Source organism: Papio anubis, chromosome 10 (assembly GCF_008728515.1).
Source record: "Papio anubis isolate 15944 chromosome 10, Panubis1.0, whole genome shotgun sequence".
NCBI lineage: Eukaryota > Metazoa > Chordata > Mammalia > Primates > Cercopithecidae > Papio > Papio anubis.
Genome location: NC_044985.1, coordinates 61,975,073 through 61,993,928, shown reverse-complemented (window position 1 = coordinate 61,993,928; position 18,856 = coordinate 61,975,073). Strand labels below are relative to the sequence as shown.

The window sequence follows — 18,856 nt, the reverse complement described above, 5'->3', positions numbered from 1 at the left end:
CAAAATAAAAATCCCATCCATTGGTCTTCTTTCCTGTGTGCCTCAACATTTAAAAATGGATACCAATCAAGAAGAGATTTACAATGTGTCTGATGTATCTAGGGGGAAAAAAATAGACACCCTGTGGTCTAAAATCTGCTTAAGTAATAGGCATTACCAGTTGAACTCTAAATGTATTATGGGAAAATATCTGTAAATCTTATGTTTTAGTAAAATAATTGGTTTAAAAAGAAGAAGAAGAAGAAGAAGAACCATTGTTCTGGGAGTATATCAGTTTCCCCACACTGAGTTTAGCTAATGCAGGCACAGAAATGCTATGCCCATAAGGACCCTACGATTTGAAATGCTTCCATGGTTAAAGTATTTTATTACCATATAAACATTTGGTTCAATATCTAATTGACAGAAACATGACTGAATGAATTTCATTTAGCAACAATATATAGCAATCAAAGATGAGGAAAGACAAGTTTGTGATCAACTACAACTCACTGTGATGGAGGTATGTCTAATTCTTATGGCAAGATTTCTCAATGCTAAAAGTTCTGTACATATGGAGGGCACAGCATTACTGCTCTCTGAGTCGCCCTGGTGTCCAGAATGAGTGAGGGGCTAGAAAATGGACTCTAAAGCCCTACAGGGATCATTAAAAAAGAAGTCTACTTGGTGAATCAGTTTACCTCCCTGGAACCAAAACAGTCAGATCAGGCAACTGAACTCTTAGGTCGTGAAATATCAGACTCTGAGATGACATCCTCAACATCTGGAAAAAATGATGCAGAGCACATCACTATGAAAATCAGATCTCCTAACTAATCCCACGGCCTGAAACATCTTACCTTTGAAAAGTCTTCTTACTTCATAGGTAAGCCTGGCTGGCAAGTGTCAGCTTCTCAAAGCTCATATATTTTATATAAAATAATAAATGCTGAAATAATGGCAGAGGATAAATACTAATGGAATGTTATGTTAAAGTACATAGAAGTGACTTCATATACAGAGAGAAGAAGAAATTGACGCTTAAAGCAGGACTCTTCAACTCAAAAGCCTACATGTCCCAGGCAGCTGCCATAATCTGTAAGATTGATTCAGTTAAATATTTAGGGAATGCAAAATACTAGCAAAGTGCAGTCACTGGGATAGTAACAAGACCAGATTTTTAATCTTCCAAGGGAAACCAGATATCTGATCTATCTGATTTTTATGTGAAGTTTCCAGATTTTCAAATGTTGGCAATTAATTTTCTTACAAAAAGAAAATTTTTACAGGTTAAAAAATTTTAGTAAAAAATTTGACCTGTGGGCTACTACTTTGCAAGCTCTAATGTAAAATGCACTTTTAAACAATACAGTAATAAACAGGAAGCTTCTCATATAACAATGATTACACTAAATTACTGAGCCTTGGTTTCTGCTCTACCAAGAGGGACCAGTCCATGCTAGGAAAGGGCGGGAGTGGCATCAGGATACAAAAGAAACTTTCCCCAAATCATATATGTCTGAATTATCATCACCACTACCACCACCACCCCTGTGCCCATGGCAAAGAAGGTTTGAGCAGAGGATGTGCAGCTTGTAAAAAGCTCCCAAAGACGATTAATGCCACAAACTTCTACCCTGGGGATGACTGACTTTGAAGAAGTAGAAAGCTTCAGATAACTGGGAAGTGTGCAGCTAAGTGGTGAAGACCACAAACTCAGTAGGCCTAAAATATCAAATAATATATATCAAGGGGCTCTTATATTGCAGTTAAAATAATAACTGCAAATATGAAAGATGACAAGGAGACCACAGAAAGTATTGCTAGTACCACATTAGCCATTTCAGTCTCATGGGCAAAAAGAAAAGTTGACTGTCTCGTTGTTTATTGTGGAAGATTATAAAAGCTGGATGCATTTTAAGAATGTGTACCTGTAGTCAAATGTGGGTTTGTGGATATGTGTATAAAGAAAGCAAGGATAACATTTTGTCTATTTTAAGGTTTAGGTCTGCATGTTCATTGCTCAAGAAAGGAAAAGCAGTATCATATTTCCACATGATGCCAGACTACATACAGAAAACAGAAAATGGTTACCAAATATTTTCACATTTTTCTACTTCCTATCCTTAAAAAAAAAAAAAAAAAAACAGAACTTTTTATTATGAGGATTATGACATATTATTTTAAGATCTGACATACAAATAAGAGATATAAATAAACACCTTCCTGTGACTGTGGTGTCTCACTAATCTTTTGCTATTATTAAACACTGCCTAACCTAACCCTGCTTTTGGTTTTAAGCTTGTGTTCTTCTAACTCACCTTGCACCTTGGAGTCAAAGTCTTCCAAGTCAGCTTTATCGTCAAAGCTGTTTCACAGTGGTTTATCCTCAGATGCCTGCAGCTTTTCTCCTTGGGACACGATGTGTCTTTGACCTTGCTGAGGCTCTCTGGGTAAATTACAGGGGTGGCTCCTTAATATCCTTTTGTTGCTGTTTTCCCAGCAAGTGGCAGAACCTGAAAAAGAGAGATTACAGTCATATAGCACATCTTTACGGAACTTTGGTGAGCCTCTCACGGGGACTGCCTATGGACAATCAGAAAATTCTTCCTAATTTATCTTTCGAAGAGGAAGTTCATATGGGTACGTGCCTCAGCTTTTTATCTCCTTTGTTCAGTTTTATGTAACCTCAAAGACGTACCACTGACCTTCTCAGTAATCAGTAACATTCATAATTTACATCTTACCCAGAGCTTGGAGTATGAAAACTCTCAAGTGATATAGCAAATATTTCCTAAAAGGGGACAAAATATATTTTCCAGAACCACATTTAGCTCTCCAATTAAATACAAACCTCAACAGGGTTTTTTGTTTGTTTGTTTTTTGTTTTGTTTTGTTTTGAGACAGAGTCTCGCTGCGACGCCCAGGCTGGAGTGCAATGGCGTGATCTCGGCTCACTGCAACCTCCGTCTCCTGGGTTCAAGTGATTTTCCTGCCTCAGCCTCCTGAATAGCTGGGATTACAGGCACACACCATCATGCCCAGCTAATTTTTGTATTTTTAGTAGAGATGGAGTTTCACCATGTTGGCCAGGCTGGTCTCGAACTCTTGACCTTGGACGATCTGCCTGCCTCAGCCTCCCAAAGTGCTGGGATTACAGGCTGAGCCACCACGCCTGACCCAATAGAGTTTTTAAAAATAGTAAGTATGAAGTGGTGTGCCTGGACAAAAACCCATGAACAGTCTCTAATTTGCTATAGAAGAGGAGAACTGTAGCCAAACTCCTAGAACAATCCTCTAGCAAGAAGAACGGACTCTATACATACTATAAAAGAATATAGTTTTTAACTTGACATAATTTCTCACAAAGCAAAGAAAGAGTATGCTATGGTCTGGATTATAGTTTGTTTGGCCCCACCAAGTCTCATGTTGAAATGTGATCCCCAATGGTGAAGGTGAGGCCTGGTGGGAGGTGTCTGTGTCACAGGAGCAGATCCCGCATGAATAGCTTGGTGCCACTCTGAGGGGTGAGTTCTCACTCTTACATCCCAGAAGAACTGGTTGTTGAAAAAGAACCTGGGACCTCCTCTTTTCTCTCTCTCTCTTGCTTCCTCTGTCACCATGTGATCTCTGCATAATAGCTCCCCTTCATCTTCTGCCATGAATGGAAGCAGCCTGAGGCCCTCACCAGAAGCTGATGCTAGCACTGTGCTTCTTGTACAGCCTGCAGAACCATGAGCCAAATAAACTTCTTTCCTTTATAAATTACCCACCCTCAGGTATTCCTTTACGACAACACAAATGGACTAAAACACAATATTTTTACAAGAGAATAAATAAATTCATCATAAGAGAAAAATCTGACAAGTAATCCAAAGTAGAAGTTACTCTCTGATCCTGAAATATGACAGATATTTTTTCCTTCCAGCCATAAACCTCTCCAGCAGGCTCCTTTATTCACAAGCCAGCTTTAAAAATCACTCCACAGGTTTGACTTCTTTTTCAAGCCTATTCTTTCACTCTGTTTTAGTTTTCCCTTTTTTTTTTTTTTTAACTTATTGAGAAGGGGAAAAATGCACACACAAGCACATGTATACATACACACATATTCTAAGAATACAACTTATTGAAACTGCAAAAGATTTATGTTCTGCCAGCATCCAATGCCATGACTGCCCCCTTAAGTACCATCTTTCTGAAAAAGTTTTTGTTCTAACTCCCCTTCCACTTCCTTAAATTAAAAAAAAAAAATTCTATGTAAGACAATTCTGTGTACCTTGTAAGTTCTGAATAAAATTTAATTGTTGATTATGATGATGACCTTGAATACAAAGGCTAAGGTCCATCAGGATTCCTTTTGTATGCTCAGCATTGCATCTTTTTATTTTCTGCATGCACTACTCAATCTATGCTCTTTAATCTCATTTAATTATAGGCAGGTAGAATTTGAATTGTCAGCTATAGAAACTCCCCTGGGAGGCCAGGCGCAATGGCTCACACCTGTAATCCCAGCACTTTGGGAGGCTGAGGTGGGTGGATCACCTGAGGTAAGGAGATCGAGACCAGTTTGGCCAACATGATGAAACTCCATCTCTACTAAAAATACAAAAAATTAGCTGGGCATGGTGGCAGGCACCTGTAATCCCAGCTACTCGGGAGGCTGAGGCAGGAGAATCGCTTGAACCTGGGAGGCATAAGTTGCAGTGAGCTGAGATCATGCCATTGCAGTCCAGTCTGGGCAACAAAAGCGAAACCCTGTCTAAAAACAAACAAACAAACAAACAAAAACAGAAAATCCCTTAGCCACCTCTTCCTTGCTCCTTCCTATGATGAACTCTGCCAAGCTTTGGAAACAGAGAAGACACTGATAAATGAAGAGAAAAAAGAAAAGGCATGCTAAAGAGTCCCCTGTGCTATCCTGCTTGAACCTGGGAGGCGGAGGTTGCAGTGAGCCTAGATCACACCATTGCACTACAACCTGGGCAACAGAGTGAGACTCCATCTCAAAAAAAAAAAAAAAAAAAAGTCAAAAGCAATTGCAACAAAAGCAAAAATTGACAAATGAGATCTAATTAAACTAAAGAGTTTCTGCACAGAAAAAGAAACTATCATCAGAGCAAAGAGACAACCTACAGACTGGGAGAAAATTTTTGCAATCCATCCATCTCTGACAAAGGTCTAATAACCAGAGTCTACAGGGAACTTAAACAAATTTACAAGAAACAAACAAACAACCCCATTAAAAATTGGGCAAAGGATATGAATAGACACTTCTCAAAAGAAGACATTTATGCAGCCCTGCACACAATTTTTAACTCTCACACTTACTGTATGTTAGAGTTTAAAACTGAAATTTACAAGGTTTTGACTTACATGTATTCTGTGAGAAACTAATCTATTATTGCCCATTTTGCTATTAAGTGCATGAAAGTGTATATTTTCACACAATGCATATGAAATGTCAAAGAACAGAGGTTTTGGCTTGTTCTGCAACCATAATTAATGTTCCTGTGAATATTCTGTACTTTCAAAAAGACAACTGAGATGAAGTGTAGTACCCGCTATAACCTCCAGGGGGACCGAGTACTCTGAGTTAAAAATTACCACCACATTATTAACACATGGTTCAGTTATAACCAATCATCTCTGATCGTTACTCAAGCCAAAAACATTAGAAACATTTGTCTTAATTCAGCTTCAAAAGCCTGATTAGGACATACAGGGTATTATAGTCACATTCACATTCCAAATTTCTAGGTGACATATATTAACTAATTTTAGAAAGCCAGAGTTCACTAAGTGGCAACTCAACCTCATTTTATTTTATTTAATTTTATATTTTTTAATTTTTTTTTTTTTTTCCGAGACAGAGTCTCACTCTGTTGCCAGGTTGGAGTACAGTGGTGCAATCTCGGCTCACTGCAACCTTCACCTCCCAGGTTCAAGCAGTTCTCCTGCCTCAGCCTCCCGAGTAGCTGGGGCTACAGGTGTGCACCACCACACCCAGCTAATATTTGTATTTTTAGTAGAGACAGAGTTTCACCATGTTGACCAGGATTGTCTCGATCTCTTGACTTTGTGATCTGCCCGCCCCGGCCTCCCAAAGGCGTGAGCCACCGCACCTGTTCCAACATCATTTTAATTAAGAAATTACACTGGGTCTTGTTTTACCTTGCACATAAACTGCATGCAGGGCAGAAGTCCAAAGATGATAAGTATATAAAGTTCAAGCCTGATTACTGTTTGTGACAAAGTACATTGAAGAATAATTCTTAAAGCCACACTAAGAAATACCCTAGTTAAGAAATATACTCAAGAGATAGGAAGATTGGTTCTTTCAAAAAGTATAACTAAAATTGATGTGCGTGTGTGTGTGTGCACACGCGCATGCACACACACGCGTTTTCTTTTCGTACAGCACACCTGGTTTTAACTGAAACACATTCACAATAGGAATCATGTTCTATTTAAACATACCCTCTGTAGATCAAAAAGGATCCTAACATTATCTTTCTAAGTCATTAATAAGTAAAAGTTGTAAGAGTTGAAAAGGTTGATTTAAACAAAATTTCCCACACTAACCAGTACTAGCCAGTGGGCGTCTCTGGAAAATCTCATTCAGGGGAGTTTAGTGACTTGGCAATGGTTCCTTCTGAATGGCTCATTCAGGAAGCAAATGATCCATTATCTTTGCAACGGAATTTTTCCTTTAAGTTATGTGACTAATCCTCCCACAGCCGGGGTTTTGCCTACATGTTCTTGTCTAGTGCATTCCCTGCACATTCCTCTCCTTTCTTATTCAAGCCCATCAGAAATCATGATGTAGTCTACCAAAGATTAGATTGTCCCATGTAGCTAATAAGTAAATGCATATAATGCAAAATGGAGACAAGATTAAGCAAGCCCAAGCACTCTGTTCAATAATAAACAATTGTTAAAATAGTAAAGACAACCAGAAGAGTTATCTATGTCATCTAGAGAGCAAAGTCGATTTCATACCAAAAACAAGAAACGAGACACTTTTGATCATTTTCTCACATAAATGGGCCATGGTTTTATTTCAATGCTCACACCATTTCTACAAAGAAGGATTGGTCTCAATTTAGGGTTCAACATCCTAAATTGCTTTTCTAGAAAACTGTAGCCCAATACACAGTACAACACCTTCTTTTTATTATCTTGCTTACTTTGCCTATTGTCACCACTAACTTCATTAGTTAGTAAAAGATAATCGTTTTGCTTTTTTCCACTGGCAGCAATGTTCAGACAAATTGATTTTTCTTTTCCTACCTGTGAAAGTTTCAAGTTCACTGAGGGTATCTAAGTCTCTGGAGAACATAGTTTAAGTGCCACAACCCAATAGGTTTAATGGAAACAGGTTGTGCTGGGGTAACTTCCTGAAGATGATACATAGAAATTTCAGTCATTCTTACATAGTAACCACTGTGGCTTTCTTGTTAATGAGTAAACAGCAAAAGACATTTAGTCTCAGAAAAGTATCTTATTTCATTAATGCTACTACATATCAAAGAAGTTAAAATTCACAAGCTGAAATAACATATCAGAGTTTTCATATCCACCACTAAGTATTGATTGATTAATCCACAACAGTAAGTCAATTATGTAGTTATTATATATAAACATCAAAACCAGACACTAAAGAGGATCTAGAAATGTAACAATCAGCAAAAACCAGGCTCTTGCCCTTAAGAAATTTAGAGGGCTCAAAGCCCTAGATAACAGGAAAAGGTATGTGAATAATCTTTTTAAGTTACAAAAGCAAAATATGTGCTATGAATATTGATGGCATGAAAATAATAATAATTCTGGCTTGGCGTTTGTCGGCTGGGTGGGAATCAGATCAGAAGAAGTTCCTCAAAAGAGGAGGCATTTGAAAGATGAGTAGATCAGGCAGAAAATGGACATGCAGGGATGAATAAAGGACATTTCAAACAGTGATAAAAGTACATGAAAATCAAGAGATAGGAAAGTGTAGTCTGTAGTTCAGAGCTCAGAGCTTAGGGGACAAAGGACGACAGTAGAGGAGGGGAAGCCAGAGAAAAGGTTTGGAACAGCGTGGAAGGTCTTAAATGCTGGTGAGAGACTGAATTTCGCCGTGTGGGCTGTAAAGAACAGGAGTGAAGATCAGAACAGGAGAGTCACGTGATCATACTTCAGGGAGGGAGATCCAGCCACGGAACAAATGGGAGGAAAAAGAAAAGAGAGAACCTCAGAAGATCAGACGGGAGGATGAAGCAACCTGGGAGAGTGGAAACAGGAGGGGACAAACCAAGAACTAACAGTGGACAGGACGGAAGGTGAACCTAGACAGCCTCACGTGTTTCTTGCCTTAGCAAAACAATCAGTGAGAAATAAAACATTCATTATTTTTCAGAAACATGATCAAAGTATAACAAGATATTTTATTTATAAATGCTGATAAACCATATACCCTAATAAACTAATTTGCTCAAGACAAACATAATTTTCTCAGTCTATCACAGTTATACCATTTAGCCAATTTTTTCAGGTGTTTTTGTTTGCATATAACTTAGATCTAACTGATATTATTTTTCTGAGGGTAGGGAAAGTGTTTTCTTTCTTCAAAATTCAAAAGCCAAGCACAGGAAGGACTTGGCATTTATTAACCATTCAAAGATTTTTTTCCCCCCAAATTAAACAGTATTGTTAATGCCAACAGAAATTCAGATGACTGATCATACAGCTAAGAATTCCCAGTAGAGGCCGGGCGCGGTGGCTCAAGCCTGTAATCCCAGCACTTTGGGAGGCCGAGGCGGGTGGATCACGAGGTCAGGAGATCGAGACCATCCTGGCTAACACGTGAAACCCCGTCTCTACTAAAAATACAAAAAACTAGCCGGGCGTGGTGGCGGGCGCCTGTAGTCCCAGCTACTCGGAGGCTGAGGCAGGAGAATGGCGTGACCCCGGTAGTCGGAGCTTGCAGTGAGCCGAGATCGCGCCACTGCACTCCAGCCTGGGCGACCTAGTGAGACTCTGTCTCAAAAAAAAAAAAAAAAAAAAAGAATTCCCAGTAGAGGCTATTTAAAGGAATCTGCAATTTTATTATTCCCTTGACAACACCTGTGTGAAATCCAAAGAATAAATATTACAGAAACTACTCAACAGTTCTATTATTCAGTTGAATAAAATTTTATAAAAATTAGTAACTCCATTCATTCTAAAGCACTATAAACATGCTTAGGACACATCCTAATCTTCTGAAAGGAGTATGCTCTAAAGAAAGAGTTAGCAAACTTTCTGTAAAGGTCCAGATCAGTAAATACTTTAGATTTTGTGCGATCCCTTGATGAAACTACTCAACTCTGCTACTATGCCAGGAAAGGAGCTACAGACAATATATAAACAAATAAGCATGGCTGCGTTCCAGCAAAACTTACTTATAAAAAAAGTGGTGGGCACCTACTGTAGTTTGCTGACTCCTGCCTAGCAGAGGATCCAGCTGTGGTGGCTTGATATGGTTTAATTGTTCTTGCTCCTCAATGCACATAACTCTGATGAAGTGATTTAAAAAATTATTGTGAGAAAATGGGCTCCAAAAAAAAAAAAAAAACTCACTTCTAGTGGAGTAATAAAAGGGAAAACAAAATGAAGAGATTCTGAGGAAGCAATGGATTCACAGAGACAAAGAGAAGTTTAGGGAAACTTATAAAGAGAATGTAAAGGCCAGGCATGGTGGCTTACGCCTGTAATCCCAGCACTTTGGGAGGCAGAGGCAGGTGGATCACTTGAGGTCAGGAGTTCGAGACCAGCCTGGACAACATGGTGAAACCTTGTCTCTACTAAAAATACAAAAATTAGCTGGGCATGGTGGTGCACACCTGTAATCCCAGCTACTTGGGAGGCTGAGGCAGGAGAATCACTTGAACCTAGGAGGCAGAGGTTGCAGTGAGCCAAGATTATGCCACTGCACGCTAGCCTGGGCAACAGAGTGAGCCTCCATCTTAAAAAAAAAAAAAAGAATGTAAAATTTGATGATCTCTCAGATTACTGCTAAAACAATTCAACATTTATTCTAAGTAGAAATATTTTAAAATGTGACTTATGAAACCATTTCAGGGGATACTCCAATCAATGCCCAAATGCTCATTAATTGAGAGAAAACTTCAGGGAAAGCTTAAACTATCACATAAAAATATTTAAGAAATGAGGCCGGGCGCGGTGGCTCAAGCCTGTAATCCCAGCACTTTGGGAGGCCGAGGCGGGTGGATCACAAGGTCAGGAGATCGAGACTATCCTGGCTAACATGGTGAAACCCCGTCTCTACTAAAAATACAAAAAAAACCTAGCCGGGCGCGGTAGCGGGCGCCTGTAGTCCCAGCTACTTGGGAGGCTGAGGTGGGAGAATGGCGTGAACCCGGGGGGCGGAGCTTGCAGTGAGCCGAGATCGTGCCACTGCACTCCAGCCTGGGAGACACAGTGAGACTCCGTCTCAAAAAAAAAAAAAAAAAAAAAAAAAAATATTTAAGAAATGCATGAATCTTAACAGAATATATGCATGAAAGAGACCTAGGGAATTGGTAAATTTATGAAAGTCTCAGATCATATTTCCCTCATGAATGATGATGATCATACTATATTTACTTGATACAGCAGGGGGAAAGTAGAAAATCCTATCATCAAAGCTTACTAACCTATATTTAAATCTTTAAAAGAGTTAAAAAACTATCTTAACTCAATTACATTTGCTTAACAATGCTACTACCCATTTACCATTGAAAGTGACTTACTAGCTCTGTGACCTTGTGAAAATTACTTTACTTTTCTGTGCCTCAGGTTCCTCATCTGGAAAAAGTAGCTCTTTCACTGAATTGCCTGAGGATTAAGCAAATTAATGCATGTAAAGTGTTCAGAACAGTCCAGGCATATGGAAGTGCTCAAATGCTATGCTGCTGCTGCTGCTCCCCCAAGTCTCTTCTCCCCCAAGTCAGCTTTACTGGTTCCTCCGTTTGTTTGTTTGTTTCTTTTTTTTTGCCCTGTTTTTTCTCCGTTTGGCTTCTCCTGGGTGACCTTGTCTCGCTTTAAAGCCTTCAACCTACCATTTGCTGGAGACTACTCAGTCTCCTCAATGCTGACCTCTTTTCCAGATTGCATTTCCAATTTCCTACTGTCCATTCCATTGCAATATATCAAGGGCACCTGAAACTCAATGTGTTCAAAAATCAAATCCATTATTATTATTATTATTATTATTATTATTATTATTGAGACAGAATCTCACTCACTCTCAGGCTGGAGTACAGTGGTGCAATCTTGGTTCACTGCAACCTCCGGCTTCTGGGTTCAAGAGATTCTCCTGCCTCTGCCTCGTGAGTAGCTGGGATTACAGGCGTCCACCACCATGCCCAGCTAATTTTTGTAGTTTTAGTAGAGACAGGGTTTCACTATTTTGACCAGGCTAACCTCAAACTCCTGATCTCAAGTGATCCATCTGCCTCAGCCTCCCAAAATGCTGGGATTACAGGCGTGAGCCACCGTGCCCAGCTAATTTTTGTAGTTATAGTAGAGACAGGGTTTCACAATTTTGGCCAGGCTAACCTCAAACCCCTGATCTCAAGTGATCCATCCGCCTCAGCCTCCCAAAATGCTAGGATTACAGGCGTGAGCCACTGTGCCCAGCCCCATTATCTTTCTACCCTTGCCCCTTTTCCTTTCCATATATTTCCTTAGTTAGTGACATCACTATATATCCTTAAATCATGATAGAAAATAGTTATTTTTCCATTACCATTTCATTTCTCTACTCCCAATCGTTATCTCCTCCAGGCCAGCTTTCACTGTCATCGGAGTTATCTTTCTTAAAACATAGATTTGATCATGTTGTCCTCTTGCTCAATTATTCTCTATTGCTTGGGGGAAAGATCTATGGACCTAGGAGTGCGCTTCAGAGATGCAGATGTAATGTCTACAACTGCTCCATCTTTGTAAGCCCACCTGCACCATGTGCACATATGCCCATGGCAGGTGCTCATGCTTTTTGCTACAGTATGCAAGAAGAATGCTAAAGTGTGCTAAGCTCAAGCTCTGGAAAGTGTCTGAAATTGGATACAAAAATTTGTGTCTTTGATTTAAAAAAAAAAAAAATCATGGAATCTGTCCTAGAGGACAATTTTTAAACTGCTCAGCAGGGTACAATCTGAAGTTTAAGTTGCATCCTAGTCACACTCCTATATCTGAAACATACTGTGGAGTGGACAACAAAAGAGATGTAAATATATTTTTGGTGTCTGGATATTGTAATATTGGTTTGAAATTTCTTAAATTCCAAGTTTCACCTTAGAGAGAATACATAGTTATAAATATGTAGACATACACCATGTTTACTTAATTAAATCTAGCGGCTCCCTTACGGTGTCCCTGGATTTGAATGAGATCAGTGGTAAAGGCCGGAGGCCTCACAGCCTAGCTTCAAACCCTAGCTCAGTCAATTACCAGTAATGTGACCTTGGGCAAGTTACATAGCTTCTGCTCCATGATCTATCCGTGAAGATGGAGAGAGTAACAGTACCTGCCTTTTGGGATTATTTTGAGGATTAAATTAGTTTATTATGTACAGTTTGTTATTTATGTATACCACTTAGGACTACATTAGTGCTTGCTATTATTATACTTATTTATTGAAAGCCAAGACTCAAGTTTGCAAGAGATAATCACAGAGCAAAAAAAATTGACCTTGCCCACATAAGCCTCAAGCTTTAATCAACTGAGTTAATTAGCCAAAGAATACTAACAAAGATGGGCATTTTCACTAATGTTTTTATCAATTGAAAAGTGTTTCAAGCCTATCTGATAAAATTCTTTTACTAGGTTGCAATAACTAAAAACATCAGCTCAGAATATTTCCAAGGCACACTATAGGTACACTAAAATAATTACTTTGAACAGAAAAAAGCCAGAGCTGCTCTTTCCTGGGCAGCAAATCAATGGGCATCTCATTGCTTACCCCGTGCCCAATGTAAAGGGAAAATGCTAAGTAGGAAATTGGGAAGAAAAATAAAGGAGCTCAATGACTCAGCTTTCAAACAAGCTGGTGTCTTGTTTGCCAGAGATATGGACTATTAGGCATTAGCAACACCCACCCAGCCAAGAAAAAAGCTGTGAAATGTAGATCCCGACATCAGCAAATCTACGGACGAATCAAAATAAGTGTATGCTGGATGCCTGAGTTGACTTTCTCCGAGTTATATGGTTATGAGATGTATTTGGGACTGCCTCTGTTTAAAGTTTTCAGCCAAAAAATGCTATTGTCACCCATATTATAAATATTGCAGTTGTATACACAGTAGTATTTGTTCCCCAACAAACAGACAAAAGGATCACTTTACTGTTTACTAATGGCATAATAATCAGACCTTAGGTTAAAACACTTTTTATTTACCTGTTTACTTTTGTTTTTTTTGAAACGGGGTCTCACTTTGTCACCCAGGCTGGAGTGCAGTGGCACAATCTGAGCTCACTGCAACCTTCACCTCCCAGGCTCAAGCAATCCTCCCACCTCAGTCTCCCGAGTAGCTGGGAATACAGGCATGCACCACCATGCCTGGCTATTTTTTGTAGAGATGGGGTTTCACCATGTTGTCCAGGCTGGTCTCAAACTGTGAAGCTCAAGTGATTCACCCGCCTTGGCCTCCCACAGTGTTGGGACTACAGGCATGTGCCACAGCACCCGGCCGTATTAAAATACTTGGTTAATATTGAAATTAGAGAAAGAGAGAATAAAGCCGAAATTCCTTAGCCTGCTATTAAAGATCCTCCATGATCTTACCTCAACTAACTTTCCACCTTTCTCTTCCAGGATATACTTCTTGAAATCTTCAAGCAAATGAAACATCTTGCAATTCCCCTAATCATACTCATTCTTTACCCACTCTGTGCATTTCCTCTACCTAGAACAGTCTCCCCATTACATCTCCAAAATCTAAATCCCATCCTTTTCAGGCCCTGTCTGGATGACAAGAAGCCATTCTCTGTGGCCTAGTGGAATTATCTAGGATCTTAAGTTTCATAACTTTCACTCAGCACCTATGGAAATTTCCTCAGCCCATCTTGATCAAAGTTATTGACACGTGTCTTTTATTTTCAAGACTGGATGCTTTCTGACGGCAATGTCTACAACTGCTCCATCTTTGTAAGCCCACCTGCACCATGTGCACATATGCTCATGGCACGTGCTCGTGCTTTTTTGCTACAGTATGTGAGAAAGATGCTAAAGTGTGCTAAAGCTCAAGTGACTGATCATTTAAATCAAATGGACAAGTACATACACTCAAACAAGTTTTGCTGAAGAAAGACTTCAGTTAAAAAGATATGCAATGAGACTTGTTTTCTTGTGAAGCAAGCTGAGAGAAAAGAATTGTAATGCTACTCCCAGGGCATTTACCAACTAGTGATCTGCCAACAGCTACTAACAGTGGTGCATTAAAAGCTTCCTTCCCATTGAAGTAGCTGATAATATAGCTCCAAGTTAGATAAATCATAAGACAGCTGATCCTGTCTTCCCCTGCTGCAAACTTAAAATACTGTTTGCCTCTGGGGCTTTGGATCAAGAGCTCTCAAGACCTGCGTATACAGTGATCATTTCAATCATCATCTCTAATATGCCTTTAACACTAAATATCCAAGTGCCAAAATGCCAAAATTACGGAATCTGATACATAACAGAACCCACAAGTGCCAAGACAGGGAAAGATGAACAAAAGTATATCTAAACATCAGCAGTCTGATACTACTTGGGCAGAAGTTGACAAGTCCTAACATGGCACTTGGCAGTAACTGAAATGCTTTTTGGATCGCCAAGTGGAGGCTGATTTCACTCTTACATGAAGCTCCAGGGCTGTGCTGAACAGCAAGTTCTTGCCAGACCATTGGACAGGTGCCCACTGTCTGCAGTCCTGTGTTCACAGATGACATTTCTCTGGCTACTCAGTTGAAAAACTGTTACATAAATGAGTTTTGATATTCACTCTTGGACAAAAGTAATGTTCCTAAGCCTCAAATCCTGAAAGACCAATCTAAGTCCTAAACCAGATGAAAGAACAGACTTTTACAGAACTGTCTTCATTAAGTTGTGCTAATGGGAAATTTTCTGTTGGGTCCTCTATCTGGTAGGGCTTTCATATCAATGACATCTGGAACATTCGGTCTAGAATATCGTGTGTCTAGTATCTATTGGATTACTGGAATGGCAACTGAATCCTTGGGCAGGGAGCAGGAGATTCTAAGTGTTTTAACGGAGTCAGTCTTTAAAATAATTATTATGTATATTCTTTAAAATATAAACATGTTTGCCACATGAAAACTGAGGTCAAAATAATGTTTAAAATTATTTATAAATTAGGTAAACACTGTTAGTGGCACTGCCATAAATTAAACAATGATTTTGAAATGATAAAATAGACCCTCAATAAGTCTCAGGTTTGTATAATCTGTATCATTTTTCATATATAGCTTTACTGAATAACCCTGGCTGAATTTCTCTTTTTTTGTTTTGTTTTGTTTTTAAGCAAAACCAAAACATTGTTAAGCAGCCAAATTTCTCTTTGAGTCAGTTCTTCAGCCTCCCAGTCCGCTTTGAGGGAATTATTTCGAGCTGCCCCATTTCTTAGGCCTCTTGCTGTATCTCCCTTCATCTGGATTTCCATTTGGTTTCCACAGTGACTTGTTTGCTCATTAGAGCACAACAAAATTTAACAACTAAATCAGGCATATTAGCATTCTTATGACTAAAGCTTCCTGTATTTAAATAGATGGTATTATCAGTAAAATTGAAATAAATTTTAAAATGCCGAGACCGTGAACAATGCCATCCATTACAGTTCAAAGCTGTTCTTCCGGAAATATAATTTGATGTCATAGGCTGATTTTAAAAAACTGGATAGGGCAAACAAGGTAGACTATGTTATCACATAACCGCAATTTCCTTGAAATTGAGAGCTTCCTTTGGGCACAAGTGGGAGTCTGTGGGAGTCTGTGGTACTGTGTAAAGATAGCATAGGCTTCAGAGTTAAACAGGCTTAATTCCAATCCCAGTGTTGATATTTTCTAACTTTGAAACCCTGGGCAGGTTACTCAGCCTATCTGACCCTCTATTTCCTTATCTGCAAAACAGGGATTTGGCCTGATAAAACCTAGTTCAAGTTGCTTTTGAGATCACAGGTAAGGTGTTCAGGGCCGAGTACTGTAAACTTTCTAACACAGATCAACTAATACTAGGTTAACATTTTTCTTTTTCAAAACCAAGACCAATGGATCATTTTCACAACTCTATATACATCATACTTTCTTCACACTAAAAAATTGCCATCTCTGGGAGAAATTACATCCCCAAATGATTAAAACATTCATATCAAACATGCAACTTTTGTGAGGCTCATAGAAATAAAGACCATGAATTTAGAAATTCAAAGCACCACAAAGAATAGGCAGCTGTCATGAGGTGAGTGGCTAAGAGCCCAGTGTCTGGAACCACGTCGCTTCACGTTCCTACACTGCCACCCTCTATCTGTGTGATGCTGGGAAAGGTATGCCTCCTTTCTGTTCCTTGGTTTCCCTATCTGTGAAATGTGGCTACTAAGAGAGTGTCCACCTCACAGAGTTGTAATGAGAATTAAACAACATTGCCTATTACGTAGGAAGTGCTCAATGTTACCTTTTATTATTATTAAAGCAGCTTTGCCCAAAAGTCACATTGCACATATTTCCAGATTCAAATCTTTCATAGTCATGCTTTATGATTCTCCCTGTTCATCCCTCTCTACACTAAAAGAAAATAAGTGGTCATCTTTGATAAGGGAGCCAAATTGAAGAATTTCTTAGAAAGCATTAACTGCCTGATTGCTATTCTCCATGGTGCAGACCTGTCCTGAGCCTACCCCTAACCCTGCTGCAGGGGTCCTATCACAGGCTCCCTCTTTACTACCAGGCAGTCGACAAGCCTGGCCTACTCAGGGAGTAAAGAAAGGCTGTGGCCACTAACCCATACCTGGACCAGCCAGGGTGCTATCATCTGCCCTGCCCAACATTCCGCAGCAGTAGTAAAGCAAGCGTTATCGGCACAGAGCAGACTCTCTATTAAGTTGGGATGAATGACATGAACCTGGCAAGTGATAAAGCTGGGAGCTTTGATCTCCATAAAGGTCAGAATTCAGTAACTGGCTGCCACTATGCTTTTCCTATATTTGCCTTCCTAAATGATGGCCCTACCTCAGGATCCACTTGAATTCCGACCGAATGCCTATATTGTGCCTGGCCCCGAGCGTGTGGCAGTGGGAAATCAGATACTATTCCTGCTCTCTGGAGCTTACTCTGTAATATAACAAGGCCCCCTGGAAGGGAGAGGCAGGGTTTGGAGTCTGGAAATATGAGTAATGCTAACACTGGGAAAAATTCATTCCCTCCCTCCCTCCCTTGGGTTGCAATGACCAGAGTCTTCATACATTTTAAATGAACTCTGCTGACATCTACAAAACAGTTAAGAATCTATAATTGAATTCCCTCACATTGCTGTTGGGAACATGCATTGGTATGACTACTTTAGAAAAATGTTTGGCAACATCTTCTAAAGGTACAAATCCTTTATGATCCAGCAATTCCACTTTATATACCCAAGAGAAGTGAGTGTTTATGCCCACTAAAAGACAAATTGTTCACAGTAGCTTTACAAATGTTCACAGTAGTCCCAAATTTAAACTAACCCAAATGTCCATTAACAACAGAATATTGTGGGAGCTTCCAGGTTGGCAAACACAATGAGGTCTTGGAAGAGTGACACACCCAAGGGGGGCACGGAAGCTCTACATGCCCTCCCGGCCCGGCCCCTCATGTATTGCCCTATACCTCTCTTCCGTCTGGCTGTTCCTCAATTGTATCCTTTACAATAAACTGCTAAATGGTATTAAAGAAAAATTAAATGAGCAGAGAGCTATACCCTGGCCTGCCAATACTGACACACAAGAGAACAAGAGCTATGCAAAGCAATATGAACCAATCCAAAAAGCATACCCTCAGCACAAACACAACGTTGCAGATTGAAGCTCAGTGCACATACAATCATGCAGGAAGCACTGGAGACCATCTTAGGACAATGGGGCAAACAGTCTGAAGATGGGTGCCAACATGCTCAGGATGGAGGAAAAAATGGGCAGGGGTGTCACTTGCTGCCATCTCTGAGTGCTACCAACCCAGATGTGAACCTGCTTCAATGTTCTGGCTACAAGGAAGAATTAATGTCTCCATTTTCTAAAAAAAAAAAAAAAAAAAAAAAGAGAGAGAGAAAATATAGAATATTGTGGAATAGCCATACGATGAAATAATAAACAGAAATGAAAAAGAATGAATGACTGATTCATGCAACAGCATGCAACAACATGGATGAATTTCAACACGAAAGAGGACCACTGTATAATTCCATTTATATGAAGTTCAAAGACAGGTTGCACTAATGTGTGGTGAGAGCAATCAGAATGGCATTCCAAGGGGAGTATGGACTGAAGAAGTCATGAGAGAACCGTCCAATATACTAGAAATGCTCGATATCTTCCTCTGGAGGTGGTTTTGTGTATCCATATAGATATAAAAAATAATCGCAGTTACATTTAAGATGTGTGTACTTTACTATAATTATACCTTTTAGAAAATTTAAATAAGGGCCAGGTGCAGTGGTTCACACCTATAATCCCAGCACTTTGGGAGGCCGAGGCAGGCGGATCACCTGAGGTCAGGAGTTCGAGACCAGCCTGGCCAACATGGAGAAATCCCGTCTTTACTAAAAATACAAAAATTAGCCGAGTATGGTGGTGAATGTCTGTAATCCCAGCTACTCGGGAGACTGAGGCAGAAG

General features: G+C 39.7%; 1 protein-coding gene across 12 annotated transcripts in view; it reads right to left on the bottom strand.

Moving 5' to 3' along the window:
• The window catches only part of OSBPL6 (oxysterol binding protein like 6), a 210,398-nt gene that overhangs the window by 115,645 nt on the left and 75,897 nt on the right, over window positions 1–18,856 (bottom strand). For all 12 annotated transcript variants that reach the window (XM_021923747.2, XM_021923754.2, XM_021923744.2 and 9 more), the window contains exon 2: window positions 2,301–2,495. The gene's annotated coding sequence lies outside the window, so the exon portion shown is untranslated. The remainder of the gene's footprint in view (window positions 1–2,300; window positions 2,496–18,856) is intronic.